This window comes from Aquarana catesbeiana, linkage group LG01 (genome assembly GCF_042186555.1).
Source record: "Aquarana catesbeiana isolate 2022-GZ linkage group LG01, ASM4218655v1, whole genome shotgun sequence".
NCBI classification, from domain to species: Eukaryota; Metazoa; Chordata; class Amphibia; order Anura; family Ranidae; genus Aquarana; species Aquarana catesbeiana.
Window position 1 is genome coordinate 229477679 of NC_133324.1, and position 19752 is coordinate 229497430.

Here is a 19752-nt window from a genome sequence, read left to right on the forward strand (position 1 = left end):
CACAAGAACGGTGAGCAAAAATCCCAGAACCACACGGGAGACCTAGTGAATGACCTGCAGAGAGCTGGGACCAACGTAACAAAGGCTACCATCAGTAACACACTACGCTGCCAGGGACTCAGATCCTGCAGTGCCAGACGTGTCCCCCTGCTTAAGCCAGTACATGTCCGGGCCCGTCTGAGGTTTGCTAGAGAGCATTTGGATGATCCAGAAGATGATAAGAGGATTGGGAGAATGTCATATGGTCAGATGAAACCAAAGTAGAACTGTTTGGTAGAAACACAACTCATGGTGTTTGGAGGAGAGAGAATGCTGAGTCGCAACCAAAGAACACCATACCTACTGTGAAGCATGGGGGTGGCAACATCATGCTTTGGGGCTGTTTCTCTGCATAGGGAGCAGGACGACTGATTGGTGTACATGAAAGAATGAATGGGGCCATATATCGTGAGATTTTGAGTGCAAACCTCCTCCCATCTCAAGGGCATTGATGATGAAACATGGCTAGGTCTTTCAGCATGACAATGATCCCAGACACACCGCCCGGGCAAAGAAGGAGTAGCTTCGTAAGAAGCATTTCAAGGTCCTGGAGTGGCCTAGCCAGTCTCCAGATCTCAACCCCACAGAAAATCTTAAGAGGGAATTGAAAGTCCGTGTTGCCCAGCGACAGCCCCAAAACATCACTGCTTTAGAGGAGATCTGCATGGAGGAATGGGCCAACATACCAGCAACAGTGTGTGACAACCTTGTGAAGACTTACAGAAAATGTTTGACCTCTGTCATTGCAATATAATATAACAAAGGATATATAACAAAGTATTGAGATGAACTTTTGATATTGACCAAATACTTATTTTCCACCATAATTTGCAAATAAATTCTTTCAAAAATCAGACAATGTGATTGTCTGGATTTGTTTCCACATTTTGTCTCTCATAGTTGAGGTATACCTATGATGACAATTACAGGCCTCTCTCATCTTTTTAAGTGGGAGAACTTGCACAATTGGTGGCTGACTAAATACTTTTTTGCCCCACTGTATCAGTATAGATGCCACATCATTTCCTAAAATGAAATATTTCTAAAGGTCCATGCACACTAGCTGAAAAAAATGCTGTTTCTAGCTGAGTTTAGTGTTTTGCCTGTAAAAGCAGCTAATGTTGTCCTAATGTTGCCCTATGTGTCCATGAATTTTTGAAAGCAGTTTTCTGTCAGAAAAAAATGCTAAATGCTTCTAAAAGCTTATAAATGCTCCTAAATGCTTTTAAACGCCTGTACAAAAACACTCTATATTAGCATTTTTTTCTGCCAAATGAATTTGCATTTTTTTAAGCCCAGTGTGCATGGACCCTAAAACTTAGCTCATAATATTTCCTCTGCCCCATGGCCCCTCCCCTGACTTTTACATCAAGATCCATAATACAACCATGAATTCCTTCCCTCATGTTAGAGTGCTAGGTGTAACCTCAGACTCCGACCTGTTCTTTCAGCTCCAAATGCAATCACTGTCTAAATCACTCCAGCGTCACCTCTGTAAGATTTCCAAAATTCGCCCCTTCTTAGCTAATAATGCAAAAAACTATTAATTCATTCATTATCTCTTGTTTCGGCTATTGCAACTCCTTCCTTATTGGCCTACCTCTACACAGACTATTCTCATTTAGTCCATCATGAATGGTGCTGCCAGACTCATCCACCTTATCAATACTGAAAAGTGTCCACCAGCCCTCTCTTTTTCAATCCCTCCACTGGTTCACATCAACCTTGTCTTAAATTACCACCCAAACCATCCTCACCATTTCTTCTAAGACTTCCTGCTCTCTAGCTTTCTCGTGACTTCCTCTTACCCGGGACTTGCTCTGGAACTCTCTACCCCAATCTATCTCCTACCCTGTCCGTCTTTAGACAATCCCTGAAAACTCATCTTGTCAAGGAATCCTATCCTCCCCCAGCCTAACAAATGAACTTTTCTTTCTTCATCTCATCCCCACAGAGTTTTACCATTTGTACTTCTCTTACTTCTCTTACTTCTCTTTTAGATTGTAAGCTTTTTGAGCAGGACCCTTCTAACCCTCTTGTCTTGAATTGTATTGCAACCATACTGTCTCCCTTTATATTTATAAAACAACACCCAAGCTGCTGCCATTTAATAAATACTGTGTATAATATTGGTGATAATAATAATATTAATAATATTAATACTACAGCAGCATCCCAATATGATTGATTTCAGTTGCAAAAGGCTGCTTTTCAGATTGTTTTGACCAGCAGATAGAAATATCCCAGTAGATCACTGAGGCATGATACAAATCTGCCCTGCCACTGGCAAATTCCTATTAAGCTCTCATCAGGATTAAGCGACCCCAGATGATACAGCAGTGTAAAACTGGCTAGCAGCAAGAAGTTTTTAATGAGGCACAATTGGCCAAAATTTACTAACTACAAATAGTACAGACATGGAGTTTCATTACAAGAATTAACATACTGCAGAGGATACAGCAATGTCAATTTGGCCAGCAGCAGGACAGTTTTAATCAGGGATAATAGGCCTAACTGGTGTATGCCCACACTTGGGCATGAAGATGGAGGGGTGCTGTAAATGTGGGTAATATAATGTTAGGTGGTTTAGGTGCACACTGTTTTTGTACTTATTTTTCTTTCTTTTAAATATTGTAGCAGTGTACTTCGATCAAGAGGCAGCTCCAAAGAGAAATGATGAGTAACAATGATTATTGCACCTTTAGCACCCACCCTTAAAAAGCTCTAATCAACATAAAATAAAATGTAAAAATCCTCCAAAAAATGAAACCCAATAATTTCACCCCAGAAATAAATCTCCACTTTTTGGAGTAGACTTGCAGCTAAGAAAGAAAAAAAACTTAAAAAGGCCTTATACCTACCACTTAAAAAACTGGGACTGCAGCCAAAAGTAACTGCTGATCTCAAATCAACCACAAAATAAATATAAAGACAAAAAAGGGCCCAACATAATAATAAAAAAAGCAGGGGCTGATTGCCGAGAATATTAGCAATCAGAATGAAAGTACTGTTTCATACCATAATTTCTCCTTTTGCAGTTTGTCCTTCCTAATACAGCTTTCAATACACTGACACTATGGTTACTCTGAGTCCCCCTTTAATAGTGAGGGTGCTAGCTTATCCAAAAGACCCCTTATTGTTCTCCCTAAGCCTAATGGTTATAGTTCAAAGGCCATGCAGTACAGCATGGCTTTGCAAAAACATTTTCTGGACAAATTTGCACATAAATTCACCAGGACAGTAAATCTTGAACCTGCTGGATTTCCCTCAAGCCCATAGCAGCGATGCACCCAACCTCATCCCAATCCATGACAGGAATTGAGGACAAATCTTCCCAATGAGGACACATACAGCAATTATACCTGATGTTGTAACCCTTTCTCCTCTCTACGCAAAAAAAAAGTTTTACTTGGAGCTGTACTTTTCTTAAAAAATAATATACAAAAAACTGTAGGAGCCTTTTTTCCACTGACAACTGGTGGTGAAGGTATACTTATTACATGCTAACACTTACAGCTCTACTACTCACTTGTTTCTGACCCAGTGAGATATGGCTGACTGCATAGCTTCTTGACAAAATGTTCCAAACCAGGTGCCCTTTCATTCCTTTGGAGTCCATCATTCCTATGAAGCTTCCAAGTTGAAATGCAAAAAGAAGAGGGCTGAGAAGTTTAAATGAGGTCTATGACGTGTAAGTCAAAATTACCTCCAACCCTAATTATGGACAAGGTGTGGGACTTTAAATGAGGCATGCATTTGGAATGAGTAACAATATAAGTTGGTAAAAAAGTTTATTGCATATATTAATAAAGGTGGTCAAAACCAGTACACACATACGTGTAAGTATAATGTTGATTTAATATATGTACACACACATAATAAATTCATATACAGTGGGGATAGAAAGTATTCAGACCCCCTTAAATGTTTCACTCCTTGTTATATTGCAGCCATTTGCTAAAATCATTTAAGCTCATTTTTTTTCCTCATTAATGTACACACAGCACCCCATATTGACAGAAAAACATAGGATTGTTGACATTTTTGCAGATTTATTAAAAAAGAAAAACTGAAATATCACATGGTCCTAAGTATTCAGACCCTTTGCTGTGACACTCATATGTTTAACTCAGGTGCTGTCCATTTCTTCTGATCATTCTTGAGATGGTTCTACACCTTCATTTGAGTCCAGCTGTGTTTAATTATACTGATTGGACTTGATTAGGAAAGCCACACACCTGTCTATATAAGACCTTACAGCTCACAGTGCATGTCAGAGCAAATGAGAATCATGAGGTCAAAGGAACTGTCTGAAGAGCTCAGAGACAGAATGGTGGCAAGGCACAGATCTGGCCATGGTTACAAAAAATTTCTGCTGCACTTAAGGTTCCTAAGAGCACAGTGGCCTCCATAATCCTTAAATGGAAGACGTTTGGGACGACCAGAACCCTTCCTAGAGCTGGCCGTCTGGCCAAACTGAACTATCGGGGGAGAAGAGCCTTGGTGAGAGAGGTAAAGAAGAACTGTGGCTGAGCTCCAGAGATGCAGTCGGGAGATGGGAAAAAGTTGTAGAAAATCAACCATCACTGCAGCCCTCCACCAGTCGGGGCATTGTGGCAGAGTGAAAGCCTGCATGGAGTTTGCTAAAAAAACACCCGAAGGACTCCAAGATGGTGAGAAATAAGATTCTTTGGTCTGATGAGACCAAGATAGAACTTTTTGGCCTTAATTCTAAGCGGTATGTGTGGAAAAACCAGGCACTGCTCATCACCTGTCCAATACAGTCCCAACAGTGAAGCATGGTGGTGGCAGCATCACGCTGTGGGGGTTTTTTCAGCTGCAGGGACAGGACGACTGGTTGCAATCGAGGGAAAGATGAATCCGGCCAAGTACAGGGATATCCTGAACGAAAACCTTCTCCACAGTGCTCAGGACCTCAGACTAGGCTGAAGGTTTACCTTCCAACAAGACAATGACCCTAAGCACACAGCTAAAATAACGAAGGAGTGGCTTCACAACAACTCCGTGACTGTTCTTGAATGGCCCAGCCAGAGCCCTGACTTAAACCCAATTGAGCATCTCTGGAGAGACCAAAAAATGGCTGTCCACCAACGTTTACCAAAAAAACGGAAGAAACCCGCCTCTAAGCGTCATTCAGGTCACATCTATGTAATAATTTAGTGCTTTGCCTTCACCCATTCTGTCCATATTTTTTCAAACTTTTTGGGACAGTTCCTGCCCATATATGTCAATTTGTATAGCGGGAGTGCTGTGTTTATCAGTGATTGCCATAACTGTTTAGTAGGTGGTAAGGTCTGGTTCCACTGCAGTAGAATTGCCTTCCTAGCATAAAATGTAGTATAAAAAAGGAACAGCTTTTTACCCCATGTCAAATCTAAAAAGTCACTTATACCCAGAAGAAGAGGAATCGGGCTATATGGAACTGACAACTTCCCAATGGTATTAATATCACCTAGAACTTCTTTCCAGAATTCCATCACTGCAGGGCATGACCAGGTTATATGAAAGAAGTCAGCTTCGTCAGAATTACATCTGGTACATGTAGCTGTACGGTCGGTATAAATTCTTGCCAGGCGAACCGGAGAGTAGTAGGCTCGGTGAAGGAACTTCAACTGAATAAATCTGTCTCTGGCCGAGATTACAAGGGGCAGATATTGTTGGACACCTTCCTCCCAATCATCGTCCGTCAGCTCCGGGATGTCCCTCTGCCAGAGAGTAAACAGCCAGGAGACCCCAGAAGTATCCAGCGTAGCAAACATATTATATAGGGTAGACATCGTTTTAGTCTCATCAGGGGATCTAAGCATTTTCTCCACTGGTGACATCTCGAGCGTGATCGAGGAGGGGAATTGGGATCAATAGGCATGATGTAATTGGATAAACCTGAAGAACATATGGTTCGGGAGGTCACGGTCTCACTTTAGTGCATCAAATGTAATCAACTGTCCCTGAGACACTATGTCCTTCAATGTTGTGACTCCATGCCTGGCCCACACAATAGGATCAGGAATGGAGCGGAAATGTGGTAGGCAAGGATTCCCCCATAGTGGGGTCTCAGGGGACCATATCGCTGATCCACCCATCTGCCTGGCCACCGACTCCCACACCTTCAGGGTCGCTCGCATAGGAAGGGTGACCCGAGGATTAGACCTAGGGCCCCTATGGATCAAGTTTCTAAGCTCCGCATATGAACCCAGCAACGCCGCCTCTAATGAAGAAGCGGGTTCAGCTGGTTCCTCAGACAGCCACCATTTAACTGTCACCAGGACTGCTGCCCAGTAATATTTTAATAGGCACGGTAGTGCCAGGCCTCCAAGCGAGGTGGGCAACTGCAGCTTTGTTTTGGCCACCCTGGGAGCCCTCCCGTTCCAGATGAAAGATACCAGAATGCTATCTAGCTTCTGAAAAAAACTGTTTGGTATAGGTACAGGAGTCTGGCGAAAAAGGTAAGTGAACTTAGGAAGAACCGACATTTTGATTAAGTTAATTCTTCAGACCGGTGTCAGGGGCAATGATCTCCACCTAGCACAGCTCTGGGATATCCGCTGAACCACCGGACTGAGATTCAGCAGAATAAACTGCCTCAAGTCCCGATGTATCTCCACTCCTAGGTACCGAAACTGGGGAACCCTCTTCAGCTGCCCGTCCATCTGCAGGCATCCCGCCCCAGAATGTAGGGGAAATATCACTGACTTCCCCCAATTCACTCGGATTCCTGAGAACCGTTCAAAGTCATCTATAAGTGATAGGGCCGTCTGCAGTGAATACCCATCATCCCTCAGATATAGTAGGGTGTCGTCGGCGTATAAGGACACTTTTTCCTGAAGTGGACCTCTAATAATTCCCTTAACTTGTGTTGAGGCCTGGAGAAGCACCGCCATAGGCTCAATAGCCAGTGCAAAAAGTCCCGGGGATAGGGGGCACCCCTGCCTTGTTCCCCTGCCCAAAACAAAGGGCGGGGACAAGACTGTTCCAGTACGCACTCTGGCCTTCGGTGCCCCGTAGACCAACCTAACCCAGGAGATGAAGGATGGACCAAATCTGCGGAGGACCTCCCAGAGATAGCCCCACTCTACGGAGTCAAAGGCCTTCTCCACCTCAAGAGAGGCCACCATTTCATCAGCCCCTCCCTCCCCTCCAGAGGCCAGGACCGCATACAGCCTACGCAAATTAATATCAGTTCCCTTGCCCGGCATAAATCCTGACTGATCCTCATGAATCAGGGTAAGTATGACTTCATTTAGTCACCTGGCAAGAATTTTGGTAAGCACTTTGGCGTCAGAATTAAGCAGGGAGATGCGCCGGTATGAAGGCACAGCTGAGGGTTCTTCCCAGGCTTGGGTATTACCACTATGATGGCCTGAGACATGGATGGTAGAAGGTCTTTATTCTGTAGGGATTTTGTAAACATGTCATGCATTTTAATAGTCAGTTCCTCTAGGTACTTTTTGTAAAATTCAGGAGGAATCCCATCCTCCCCCGGGGTCTTCCCCGTCTGCATAGAGCCCAATGCCAACCGAACCTCTGTCAGTGTAATCGGGGCATCTAAGTTTTCCCTCGCAGCGTCAGAGAGAGTCGGGAGCGTCACCCCATCCAAAAAATTGTGTAACTCCTCTGGGGAGTAGTTTGCCCTAGTGGAGTATAAAGCATCGTAAAATTCTTTAAAGCATCGATTGATATCAACCGGGTCTGTCACCCTAGTCCCATCCTCCCTACGCAGACCAGCAATGGTGGAAACTGGGGATTGCTCCTTGGAGATCCAAGCCAGTAGCCTACCTGGTTTGTCACCCTGTTCGAAAATGTTTTGCGTTTGAGTAAGCTGACGTTTATGAACCTTGGCCACCCTAAGTAACATCACCTCCTGATATACGGGACAGGGTATTATATGAAGAGGAGTGGCAAGTGTAAGCGCGTTCAGATGGATCCTTCCATCACCATACGTCCACCAGCCCGTACACATCAGCCCATTTAGACAACGCTGAGTCCCTAGCGGGGTCAGGAGATAGTTTATCCATGCAAGGATTTGGAGGTATATTAAAATCTCCCGCTATGACCACATTGTCAGTATGAAATTGGGCAATGAGCATGGTCAACTTTTGCAGTATAGAAATATTAGCTGGGGGTGGCAAATACACTCCCACCACCACCATCTCCACCGTGTCTATTCTAGCATGTATCAACACATACCTCCCCTCTGGGTCCGTGACCACATCCAGTAGTTCGAAGCTAAGGGTCTTATGTACCAGGACACTAACTCCTCGTGCATATCCAGAGTAAGTGGCATGGTAGTGACGGCTCACCCACGGTCTTTTTAATCCCATCACTCTCCCACCCACCAGGTGTGTCTCTTGAAGAATGCAAATTTGGGGGGAATATTTTTTGAGGTATTCAAAAACCAGGGAACGCTTAATTTTGTGGTTTAAACCCCTAACATTCCAGGACACAATTTTTATAGGAGGTGGACTATCGGAGGGATCAGTACTATTCAGACCCGGAGGAGAGAATACCCCACTCATCCCGAGGTTCAACAGAGATATCCATATGTCTACAGTTACCAACCCCAAAATCAACAACCACTTAAAATACTCATAGTAGACATAGTAAAACAGTAGCATGTAGTATAAGGCATAAAAGAAGGCAATGAAAAAAAAAATAAAACTGAAACAAACCAAACTCCCCCCCCCCCCCAACCCACCCCACACCTCCAATTGTAAATCATGGGGTGTTTGTATACCCAAACCGAACTTGTTGAACATTTTAGGTAGGAGAAATCTCCTTTGGGGGGCGGTGCGTAATACCAAGCGCACCAAGGACCTAGAGCTCCAATTCGGAGCTAGGGAGCTCCGCCCAGAACCGGTCGTAAAGATCACTACTACCAAGGGAACCTGCACATAAATATCTGTCCAGGAAACCCAGGCAACAGTGTGACGGATCCAATCCCACACTCCACTGAGTGCCTCCGTCAATAACACCGCTTTCTCCAGTCTAACCATCACAGAGATATATTATTATAGCTGCATTAAATACAAGTCTAGTCGAAAATAGCTTGTAGAATCTTGAATGCTTTATTGGACAGAATACAGCCTTTTTATACACATTTAACACAAGGGGTTAGATAACGAGGTAGGGCTGACTCATGGACACTCCCCCCTCCCCTCTAGCAAAACTTAAAAGACAATATAATTAACATGTTAATTAACACAACACTTAAGGCAGACCTGGTGACCAGACAGTTCATCTCCGCATGTCAATGTGATCAGCTCTTTCAAGAATCATGTATTGTTCAGAATAAACAACCAAGAATAGTCTTTGGGCAAGTCTCTCAAAAATGTAACAAAAAAAAGATTAATATAGCAATACCAAATAACAGGGTGAATGTGGACAGAAAAAGGTCCTTGCACCCAGTGTCTGTGACAGTGCCCCCCCCTGCCCCATAGTCCGGCAGACCCAACTAGATCCACCACGGGTCAGCTTGGGGCTGTCCGGGAGAGTTTTATAGTTCAGTTTGCCGGGAAAGTCCATCAGCGTTCCCATTCTGCTTTCCTGGCCGATACTGTATGGTAAAATTGTAAGGCTGCAGTGCCAAGCTCCATCGTAACAAACGTCCATTATCCCCGGAGACCCGATTAAGCCAGATTAATGGATTGTGGTCGGTGAGCACCGTAAAAGATCGTCCATAGAGATAAGGTTGGAATTTCTTGAGAGCCCACACCAGCGCCAAACACTCCTTCTCCACGGCTGCATAACCGACCTCCCTGGGTAGCAGCTTCCGACTGATGTAGGCCACTGGGTGCTCACCACCATCAGGTCCTACTTGGCTCAGTACTGCCCCCAGCCCGAATGTAGAGGCATCTGTGTGGACACAAAAACGTTTGGTTGGGTCAGGGGCAGCTAGAACAGGAGCTGAAGTTAGTGCATTCTTTAATCGTTGGAAGGCAGCTTCACACTCGGGGGACCACAGTACCTGTCGGGGAAGGTGCTTCTTAGTCAGGTCTGTCAGGGGCTTAGCGATGGAACTATATTGCGGGACAAATTTCCTATAGTACCCAGCTGTGCCGAGGAATGCCAGGACCTGGGTTTTAGTACGGGGGGTCGGCCACTTGGCAACTGCCTCAATCTTAGCAGGCACGGGCCGTTGTTGTCCACTGCCTACTCGATGTCCAAGGTACTGTACCTCGGACATCCCTATGCTGCATTTCTCTGGCTTAAGGGCTAGTCCTGCAGCCTTGATGCGGTCTAACACGACACCCAGGTGAACCAGATGGTCCTCCCAGGTATCACTGTAGATCGCAATGTCGTCCAGATATGCACAAGCATAGTCCTGGAGGCCATCAAGGAGTTGGTCTACCATCCTCTGGAAAGTCGCCGGTGCATTCTTCATCCCAAATGGCATTACTTTAGACTGGTATAAGCCAAATGGGGTAATGAACGCCGATTTCGGAATAGATTCCGCATCCAGAGGAATTTGCCAGTACCCTTTGCATAGGTCGAGGGTTGTTGGGAATTTTCCCCGAGCAATGCGATCTAACAGACCCGGGGCATAGGGTAAGCATCAGTGGTGGTGCACTCATTTAATCTGCAGTAGTCTACACAGAAGCGAGTTGTGCCATCCCGCTTCGGTACAAGGACCACCGGGGGAAGCCCAGGGGCTGCTGGATGGCTCAATGACTCCCAACTCAAGCATCTCCTTAATCTCATGGCGCATCCCCTCTCTCACTGCGTCAGGTATCCGGTAAGCCGCGTGGCTTAGTGGCAGTTGTCCCGGGGTCTCCACACGGTGCACTGCCATAGTAGTGTACCCAGGGACTGTGGAGAACATTTCCCTTCTCTGACTAAGGACCTGTCTAGCTTGTTCTCTCTGCGTCGGCCCTAGCTGGTCGTCAAGCTTTATCGTCTCTATCCCTGCAGTAATTCTGTTTAGTTCCGGGAGGACCAGCAGGGGAAGATTCTCAGAATCTTCCACAGCTGGAGCACATATAGCGGCTACTTCTCCTGATCTTTCCCAGTATGCTTTCAACATGTTCACATGAAAGGTCCGTCGGACTCTTTCATCCGAACATTTAGCCACTAGGTAGGTTGTGTCACAGAGCTTTGCCACAACCCGGTAAGGTCCCTGCCAAGTGGCCTGTAACTTGTCCTGCTTAATTGGCCTGAGGGCAAGAACCTTCTGCCCAACCTCCAGAGTGCGGTTCCGAGCAGTACGATCGTACCATCGTTTCTGCCGCCTTTGGGCAGCCCGAAGCTTCTCCTGGACAGTGTCCGTCAGCTCCTTCAGTCTGTCCCTAAACTCAAGAACGTATGCTACGATAGTGGACCCTTGGGGATCAATTCCCCCTTCCCAGTGGGCTCTGACTAGATCTAGGGGCCCCCTCACCCGCCTCCCATACAGTAACTCAAATGGGGAGAACCCGGTAGATTCCTGCGGCACCTCCCGATAAGCAAAGAGAAGGTGTGGCAGATATCTCTCCCAATCCCTGTGAGAGGTTGCAAATGTCCTAAGCAGCTGTTTCAGTGTTCCATTGAACCTCTCACACAGTCCGTTGGTCTGGGGGTGATAGGGATAGCTCTGTAGGGGCTTTATCCCACAAAGCCTCCATAACTGCTGAGTGAGCTCAGCAGTGAACTGGGTCCCCTGGTCAGAAATGATTTCCCGAGGGAAGCCCACCCTGGCAAAGATCCGGAGCAAAGCATCAGCCACAGTTTCTGCATGGATATTTGCCAGAGGAATGGCCTCCGGGTACCGGGTGGCATAATCCACCACAGTAAGGATATATCTCTTCCCAGAAGGACTAGGGCGGGGCAATGGTCCAACCAGGTCTACAGCAATGCGGCTAAAGGGTTCATCAATGATCGGTAAAGGGTGTAGGGGAGCTTTCAGCGGGCCCCCATGCTTGCCCACCCGCTGGCATGTGTCACAGGTCCGGCAATACTGTCGGACATCTCCTGTAATCCCTGGCCAAAAAAACGACTGAGTCAGACGTGGAGGGTCCGGGACATCCCCAGGTGTCCGGCTAAGGGTATGTCATGCCCAATGCGCAGCAGGTCATGCCGATATTTCTGCGGCACAACCAGCTGCCGCTTGGGTGGATGGGAGGCTGCCTTTCCCTCAGTAACCCGATAGAGTAATCCCTGGACCCACTCTATCCGCTCCCTCTCCAACCCCCCAGGCTCCAATCCTGCTCTTTCCCTATAGCTAGCTAAGGAAGGGTCGCTAAGAGTTGCCTGAGCAAAGTCTTGGGGAGAAGCCCAAGTCGGGGTAGGAATAGCTTTGGTAGTACAGTCTAGGTCAGGGGTGACAGGTCTTACCCGGGTGCCATCCTCAAGGGAGCGCACCTCCATCCGGGCTTGCTGGCGGGTGGTAACAGGGTAGGCTTCTGGGGATACATCCAGGGAGAAGGCTGAATTTAAACGTCCCAAATCGTTGCCCAACAAAACCTCTGCAGGTAAGTTCTGCATTATTCCCACTTCAACTTCTTTGGCCCCTGAACCCCAATCAAGGTGAACCCTGGCAGTGGGGACCCGCATAACATTTCCCCTGGCCACCCGCACAGCCACAGACTGTCCCGTCTGTTCTGCCAGGTTTATCATTCGGGACTGTATCAGGGTAATAGTAGCTCCCGTGTCCCGCAGTCCCTGGGCAGCCCTACCATTAATCCACACGGCTTGTTGATGGTGCAAACGATTATCTGTAGTGGCAGCTTGCACAGGGCCTGCCTCATGTAGAATTCCAATATTCTCCTCACTTGGGTAAGTCACATAATTTCTCTCCAGACAGTGTGCAGCAGCCCGGGCAGGTCCAAGGGGCCTGTTGTTCCGCTCGTCCTGGGAAACATTCTGCGGACAATACCTCCTAATATGCCCTGCTTGGTGGCATCTGTAGCAGAGGTCCCCTTTTCCTCGTGAAGATGGTAGCTGAGTGGGGCCGGGGATCGACGGCTGGTGTGGAGGGGCAACGCTCCGTGGAATGTTGGGGACAGGTCGAGCTGGGGTCTTAGGCTCTGGTTGTACAGTCCGCCTTGAATCCACGTATTGGTCAGCTAGGGTGGCAGCTTCATCTACTGTGACTGGCCGCCGATCCTTTACCCAGTCTCTAACTTCATGTGGGGTATGGTTGTAGAATTGTTCCAGGAGGATTAGCTGGAGCGCATCTGCCATGGTAACAGCTTGGCACCCGGTCATCCAACTCTCCGCTGCTCGGGTCATTTGATGAGCTCATTCTGTGTAAGGCTCTCTCTCCTTTCGGCGGAGGTTGCGAAACCTTAAACGGTGTGCCTCTGGAGTAATGCCGAAGCGAGCCAATAGTCTTTCTTTTACCCGGTCATAGTCCTGGCTGATCTCATCAGGGACATTATTGTACACCTCTGCAGCCCTTCCTGTGAGCCGGCTGACCAGGAGCGTGACCCAATCTGCTTTATTGACACCTTGGAGACCGCATTGCCGCTCAAAAATTTGCAGGTAAACATCCATCTCATCTTCACCATCTTGAAACATGCGGAAGGCGGCATAGGGTAGCTTTTTGCGGGCCGCTGGAGCTTCCCGGTTGAACATAACTGACGCTCCTTGGTCCCGCTGGAGTTCAGCCATTTGCAGCTGGGACACCTCTCGTAACACTTGACTGATAACCTCCTGCGGGGGGTGAGTACCATACAAGGCCAGTCGCCACTGGACATCACGCTGGAACTCTGTCACCTCTGAAGTGTCTGCTGGTGGGTTGCTGGCCTGGTCAATCTCCATTAGTTCGGTGATGAGAGTCGCTTTGGATTTGTTGCTGGAGATATTTCCACGGGCTTCCAAGAGATCCTACAAGGTGCTGCGCTTGAGTCTGGCGTAGTGATGTTCCATCTGCTGTTAGGAGCAGGGGGTCCCGGTGGTGATTTGGGTGAGCCTAGGCAAGAGGAAGCATCCCAGAGCTTGCCACCAATTGTGACGGATCCAATCCCACACTCCACTGAGTGCCTCCGTCAATAACACCGCTTCCTCCAGTCTAACCATCACAGAGATATATTATTATAGCTGCATTAATTTTTTTTTTTTTTTTTTTTTAATCACTCTATCGAAAAGCCAGTGGCGTGCAAAACACACCTCAAAAACTTCCACCCGGTGCCAAAAAAAAGTGCCCACACATAGAGAGTGAAACACAAAAAGTGCAACGGGTGTACAGAGTCCTCCACTAGGGAAGGACCTTACCCTGATCCCCGGGGCGTTAGGCTCCAGACAGGGACTGAGGTACTCAGACAAAGGGTCCGTCCGGCCAAAACCAGGCGGACCCCCACAACTGGAAGGACTGCCGAAGCAGACCAACCCAAGTACAGAGGGGCTCTCCCGAAGAGAGACCCCTCAAAGGAGAGGGCGAACCAAGCCAAAAGGCCTATGTCCACCCCCTCCCAAGACTTTCAGAGTAGGCCCGAGGACCCACACCCTACTCGCCACACAGTGACAAAACGTGTATACAAAGACAACCAAAAAGGTGACAAACAGGGGTAAAAAAAAAGAGTGGGGAAGATAGTGAGATGGGAGAGTGAAAGTGGCCATTGTGCTATACAATGGCCGGCCCTCCGGCCAGGCATAAAAATTTCCCCTGGTCCTAGCCAAAAGGCCCGGCCCAAGAGGCAGGTGCGAAAAACATGTGTTGTGGTGAAGTGACCATGGTGCCATAAAATCAAGTGCTTTCACACCGTGACTATACGGCACCCCTGAACTGCCACTTCAGGGGCACATTCACCATTGGCTTTTCGAAAAAGTCCCGACCCCCCAGCCCAGACCACAGCAGACCCCACCACAGGCAGAAAGGATATGGAGATCAGGAAGCCAGAAAGAGTCCTTTATCAGGCTCTGCCGTCGCTCCCATCACTTCCTCCTAATTACATTCGGGAAGTACTAACCACTCCCCTCCCCCTGTAAGAGGGAAGTAAGCGTTCTCTCCCGAATAACTGTCCGGAGCTAGATCTGCCCCAATCCAGGCCAGAAGGCCAGGGTCCCGACCCTCCGGTTCAGACCCCGTGGTTCTCCATCCCTATCAGAAGGCTTCCTTTTCGGCTACAAACCGCTCCAGGTCACCTTCACTCCAGCAGGCTTTGCATAGCAACCGCAATCCCGTCTCTATTTCGCCATAGATCAGGGACGGAAGCAAGCACCACCTCCTGGAAACTGATAAGAACAGATACTACACTTGATCTTAGCCAAAAGGCCGAGAAGCAATTAGCAATAATCACGCCTCAGTTGAACCTCATTGGCTATGATACTGCCACTGCGCAAAGCTGCATTAAATACAAGTCTAGCCGAAAATAGCTTGTAGAATCTTGAATGCTTTATTGGACAGAATACAGCCTTTTTATACACATTTAACACAAGGGGTTAGATAACGAGGTAGGGCTGACTCATGGACACTCCCCCCCTCCCCTCTGGCAAAACTTAAAAGACAATATAATTAACATGTTAATTAACACAACACTTAAGGCAGACCTGGTGACCAGACAGTTCGTCTCCGCATGTCAATGTGATCAGCTCTTTCAAGAATCATGTATTGTTCAGAATAAACAACCAAGAATAGTCTTTGGGCAAGTCTCTCAAAAATGTAACAAAAAAAAGATTAATATAGCAATACCAAATAACAGGGTGAATGTGGACAGAAAAAGGTCCTTGCAGCCAGTGTCCGTGACAAACAGTTTTTCACCTAGAACTGTCTAGGGGCACAATCTTAGTAGCCTATATATACATCGTTCATAGCCACCTAAAGGCAGATTGAGAGCTATGGTCCATCACTCAACCTCCGTATCTAAATCATCTCTCCGCTTCTCTTAGAACAATCTAAGGGCAAAAACTTAATTACAAATAAATCGTTCTTACCCATCTATAGGGAGAGAAAGAGGTATGGACCACAACTCAACCTAAGTACACACATCCTTTCTCCGTTTCACTTAGAACTGGCTAAGGGTACAGTCTTAGTTACTTATAATTCGTACATAACCACCTACAGGGAGAGAAAAAAGCTACGTACCACAACTCCACTTAAGTACATTAATCCTCTCTCCGCTTCACTTAGAACAGGCTAAGGGCACATTCTTATTTACAATTTAATCTCCCACAATCCCCTATATAAAGAAAGAGGGCCATGGGCAATAACACAACCTAAACACATAGGCCAACCTTCCCCTTCACTTAAAACAGTCTAAGAGCACATTCTTAATTGTAGTTGACCCACCAATAACCACCCATGTGGAGAAAGAGAAGTATGGATATTAACACATCCTAGTTATGTAAACCATCTCTCCCCCTCGCCCAGAACCATCAAAGGGCACATTCTTATTCATACATAACACTTATATTCCTCTGTATGGGAAGAGAGAGTTAGAAGTATTACTTCAACCAAGTATTGAAAGCTGTCCTCTCTGCTGTTAGATCGAAATCTGAGTTTCCCGTGGCAGGATGATAAAGATCTTTTAGTCCCTTTTACGATTGCCGGGAAAGATCTGTCAACTAGTTCGATGTCCGTAGCCCTTGGCAGGGGGACCCGAGATGTCAAGTTCTGGCCTCATAAGTTCACCCATTATTGAGCACAAAATATACATCACCCCAAAAGCCATCACCAGAGGGAAACATCGGAACATTTCAAAGACAGGGTACGTACCCACGGGGAGGAAAGGTAAGGAAGCCTCCAATAGTGCATGCTGTTAATACCTAGGGGTGATCCTCAGTTCAGTCTTGAAGAATATACCCGACTGCCATGTGGACATGAGCCCAGGTACCCCAAGGCATAGGGATAAAACCCCCCCTCCCCTCCGCCCCCACAGCAAACAATGTACCCTCCAGAATAGGCCTCGGGGGGATGCTTGTGTGTTAAATCAGCCAACAGGATGTATTTGTAGAGGACCATGCACGTCTCTCATAACTGCGCACATCACTGGGAATTTCCAGAGCATTTGAAGAACAAGCGGTAAGCAGCTTAGCGTTGCCGAGGAAGGGAATCAATCCATCTGGATGCCTCCTCCGGAGAAACAAAAAATTTAGTGGTCTAAATCACTCTGAGGCGTGCTGGAAACATCATGCTATATTTAAGACCTTTACTCCGCAGTTGAGCCTTGATCTGGTCGAACGATCTGCGTTGTCGTTGTGTTTCCAGGGAGAAATCCAGAAATAGCATGATCTTCACATTTTGATGTCGTAGTTCTCCTATCTTCCTGGCCTCTCTAAGAACGAGATCTCGGTCTCTAAAGTTTAAAAGACGGAAAATAAATGTACGTGGCGGAGCGCCAGGTGGGCCCGGGGCCGACGGCATTCTGTGAGCCCGCTCCACTGCAAAATGAGGGGAGAATGGCACCTGCGGGAGGAGCGTACGCAGCAACTGCTCTGCATATGCCTCGGGATCTCTCCCCCCAGCCCCCTCCGGAAGACCCACCATGCGCAAATTGTTCCGACAATTCCTATTTTCCTGATCCTCTGCTCAGGATTCGATCGCCTTCATTTTAACCTGTAATGTGCGGAGGGAGGCGGAATGCTCCCTGACCGTATCTTCGGTCTCCCCCACTCTCTGCTTCATTCAGTCTATCCCGGTGCTTATCCATGTCCCGCCTGAAAAAGCCCATTTCAAGCTGCATCTGCTCGATCTTAGTGGTCAATGTTGTTTGGCAGCCCGTGATAGCTTGCATGAGCGCCTGGAACTGATCGACTCCCATCTGAGGCGGCTCAGCCTGCTCCGTCTGAGACGCCATGCTGGTGTAGGCCGTCCCGCACGCACCTCTAGTTGTCGGCGGGGTCCTGGGAGCCTGCTGCCTTTTCCTTTGGGAACCGGAGCTTCCCCTTCTCATACCGACTGCTTCCTCTACCTTCCGGTAGTATTAGGGCAGGGATATGTCCCCTATAACCGGATAAGATGTCGGTTCAGCACGGAGCTCCCTTCTCACACGTCCTATCTGGTCGCCATCTTGACCACGCCCCACATACCTTAATATTTACTCTGAGTAAAAAACGCATTGTTGTGGCATCAGTAGCTCAACGCATTTCGTGGTTATTTACCACTCATCAGGAGCGTATGCGGTCAAAGTGTTTATACTTTTTTAAACAATGAGTCACACTGGGTGTAAGAATGCAAAATTATTGAGGGGAAGTGGTGTAACATCCACCCGTACTTACAGGCTACCCATGAGTCTCAAGCGTCCCACACCTTTTCTTGTGTCCAAAGTTGAAATGCAGAGCACAAATGTGAACCCAGTAGAGAAAGTTTGACAAAAGGTTGGTGACAGATAAGCATAAATCTGGGAACAGGGGGCTTGGGATAGGTACAGCTTCACTTTAATAAGAACTGCAGTACCAGATATCAGCCAATCAGATTTAACCATGTACTGAAAGTTAGTTTCTGTTTTCTGTGTCACAATACAAATAGTGTTCCTAAAATTGCATTGAAAACACAGAGTCCAAAGAGTTACTGTTTTCTCTTTAACCTTATCCAAATTCTTTAGTACTTTCTGTCCATTTTCTAACTGCAGATTGCTGCTTATAGAATAATGATGGACAGCCAACAGTGCTTTACATAGTAGAAATTATTTCCAAGCTATGCATAACAGTGGCATACAATGCAGTGATTCATACTATATGCAATATTAGTGTATATTATTTGCCATTATTTAGCTTATGTTTGCCAGAAAAAAAAAAAAATAACAGTGACTAATCCTAAGAGTGAAGCAGCTTAATGGTGGCAGAAAATATGCCCTAGAAAGAACATTACAGATTAAGATGGAAAAAAAACTGTTATCTTTAATAGGGTCATTGTGGCATATGGCTTAAAGTGTCTCTACCACTGCTGTGTGTTATATGGGCATCATAATGGGCAGGATAAAACAGCAGGAACAAAGCTTTTCATTGGTAATATGATTTTTATGTATTATAACATGAAAAGCCAAAGCTATAAGAGACTGTGGTGATGATTACATACAAATTATTGACCTATTTAAATATACATTTTTTAAATAAACATCAAGATTTTTGAATTTTTACACATATGTGAAAGGGACAGAGAGGGGTCTGATTTTTTTGTTATCTGTGTAAATGGGGAGATTTATTTCTGCTTCCTATCCTGTAGTTACAACAAAACGTGACAGATAAACTCTCCAAAATAAAGGAAATGCCTTCCTAGAAAGTTGTTACTGGAACAAACGTCACCACTGATGGATTTCCCCTCTATTTCTATTTTGGTGATATAAGTTCTAACCCTTCCCATCCCTTTTCAACACAAAAATGTAAGTATTGGGTAAAAGTACATATTTTAATGTGATTTTTGCAAACATGTATAATCTGTAATTAAATGTCTACATAAAGACAGTCATATTTGTTCATGACAAGCTCTGCTTTCTGACTGTGCCTTGCAGATCCTGTTGTTTCAAGAGAGCCTGATCCAGGGTCAATCTGATCTGGAACAATAGACTTTCTACAGGTTATGTCTTACACCTACAATGCTTATTGGTAAACAGAGACTATGTTGTCTAGGCTGGCTTTAATGTCCTTGCTTTAGGCCATGCTAGGGAGCGTTCTATTTTTGGGAGTACTTTTTTAAGTGATAGATAGTAATTGGCTTTGATTCATGTAAAGTGTGGATTTTATTGTTAGATCCAGGAGATAATATATTTTTACATAAGGCATATCTGGATGGCAAAAAAAAAAAAAAAACAACTAAAATGCATTAATAGAGCAAAGTGTGTT

The 19752-nt window shown here is 46.3% G+C and overlaps 1 protein-coding gene and 1 pseudogene across 3 annotated transcripts in view; one reads left to right on the forward strand and one right to left on the reverse strand.

Annotated features, from left to right (window-relative positions):
• NOS1 (nitric oxide synthase 1) overlaps positions 1 to 19752 on the forward strand; it is a 445094-nt gene that overhangs the window by 34200 nt on the left and 391142 nt on the right. The gene's annotated exons all lie outside the window — the stretch shown is intronic.
• Positions 15255 to 15319, reverse strand: LOC141124491 (U4 spliceosomal RNA; annotated as a pseudogene).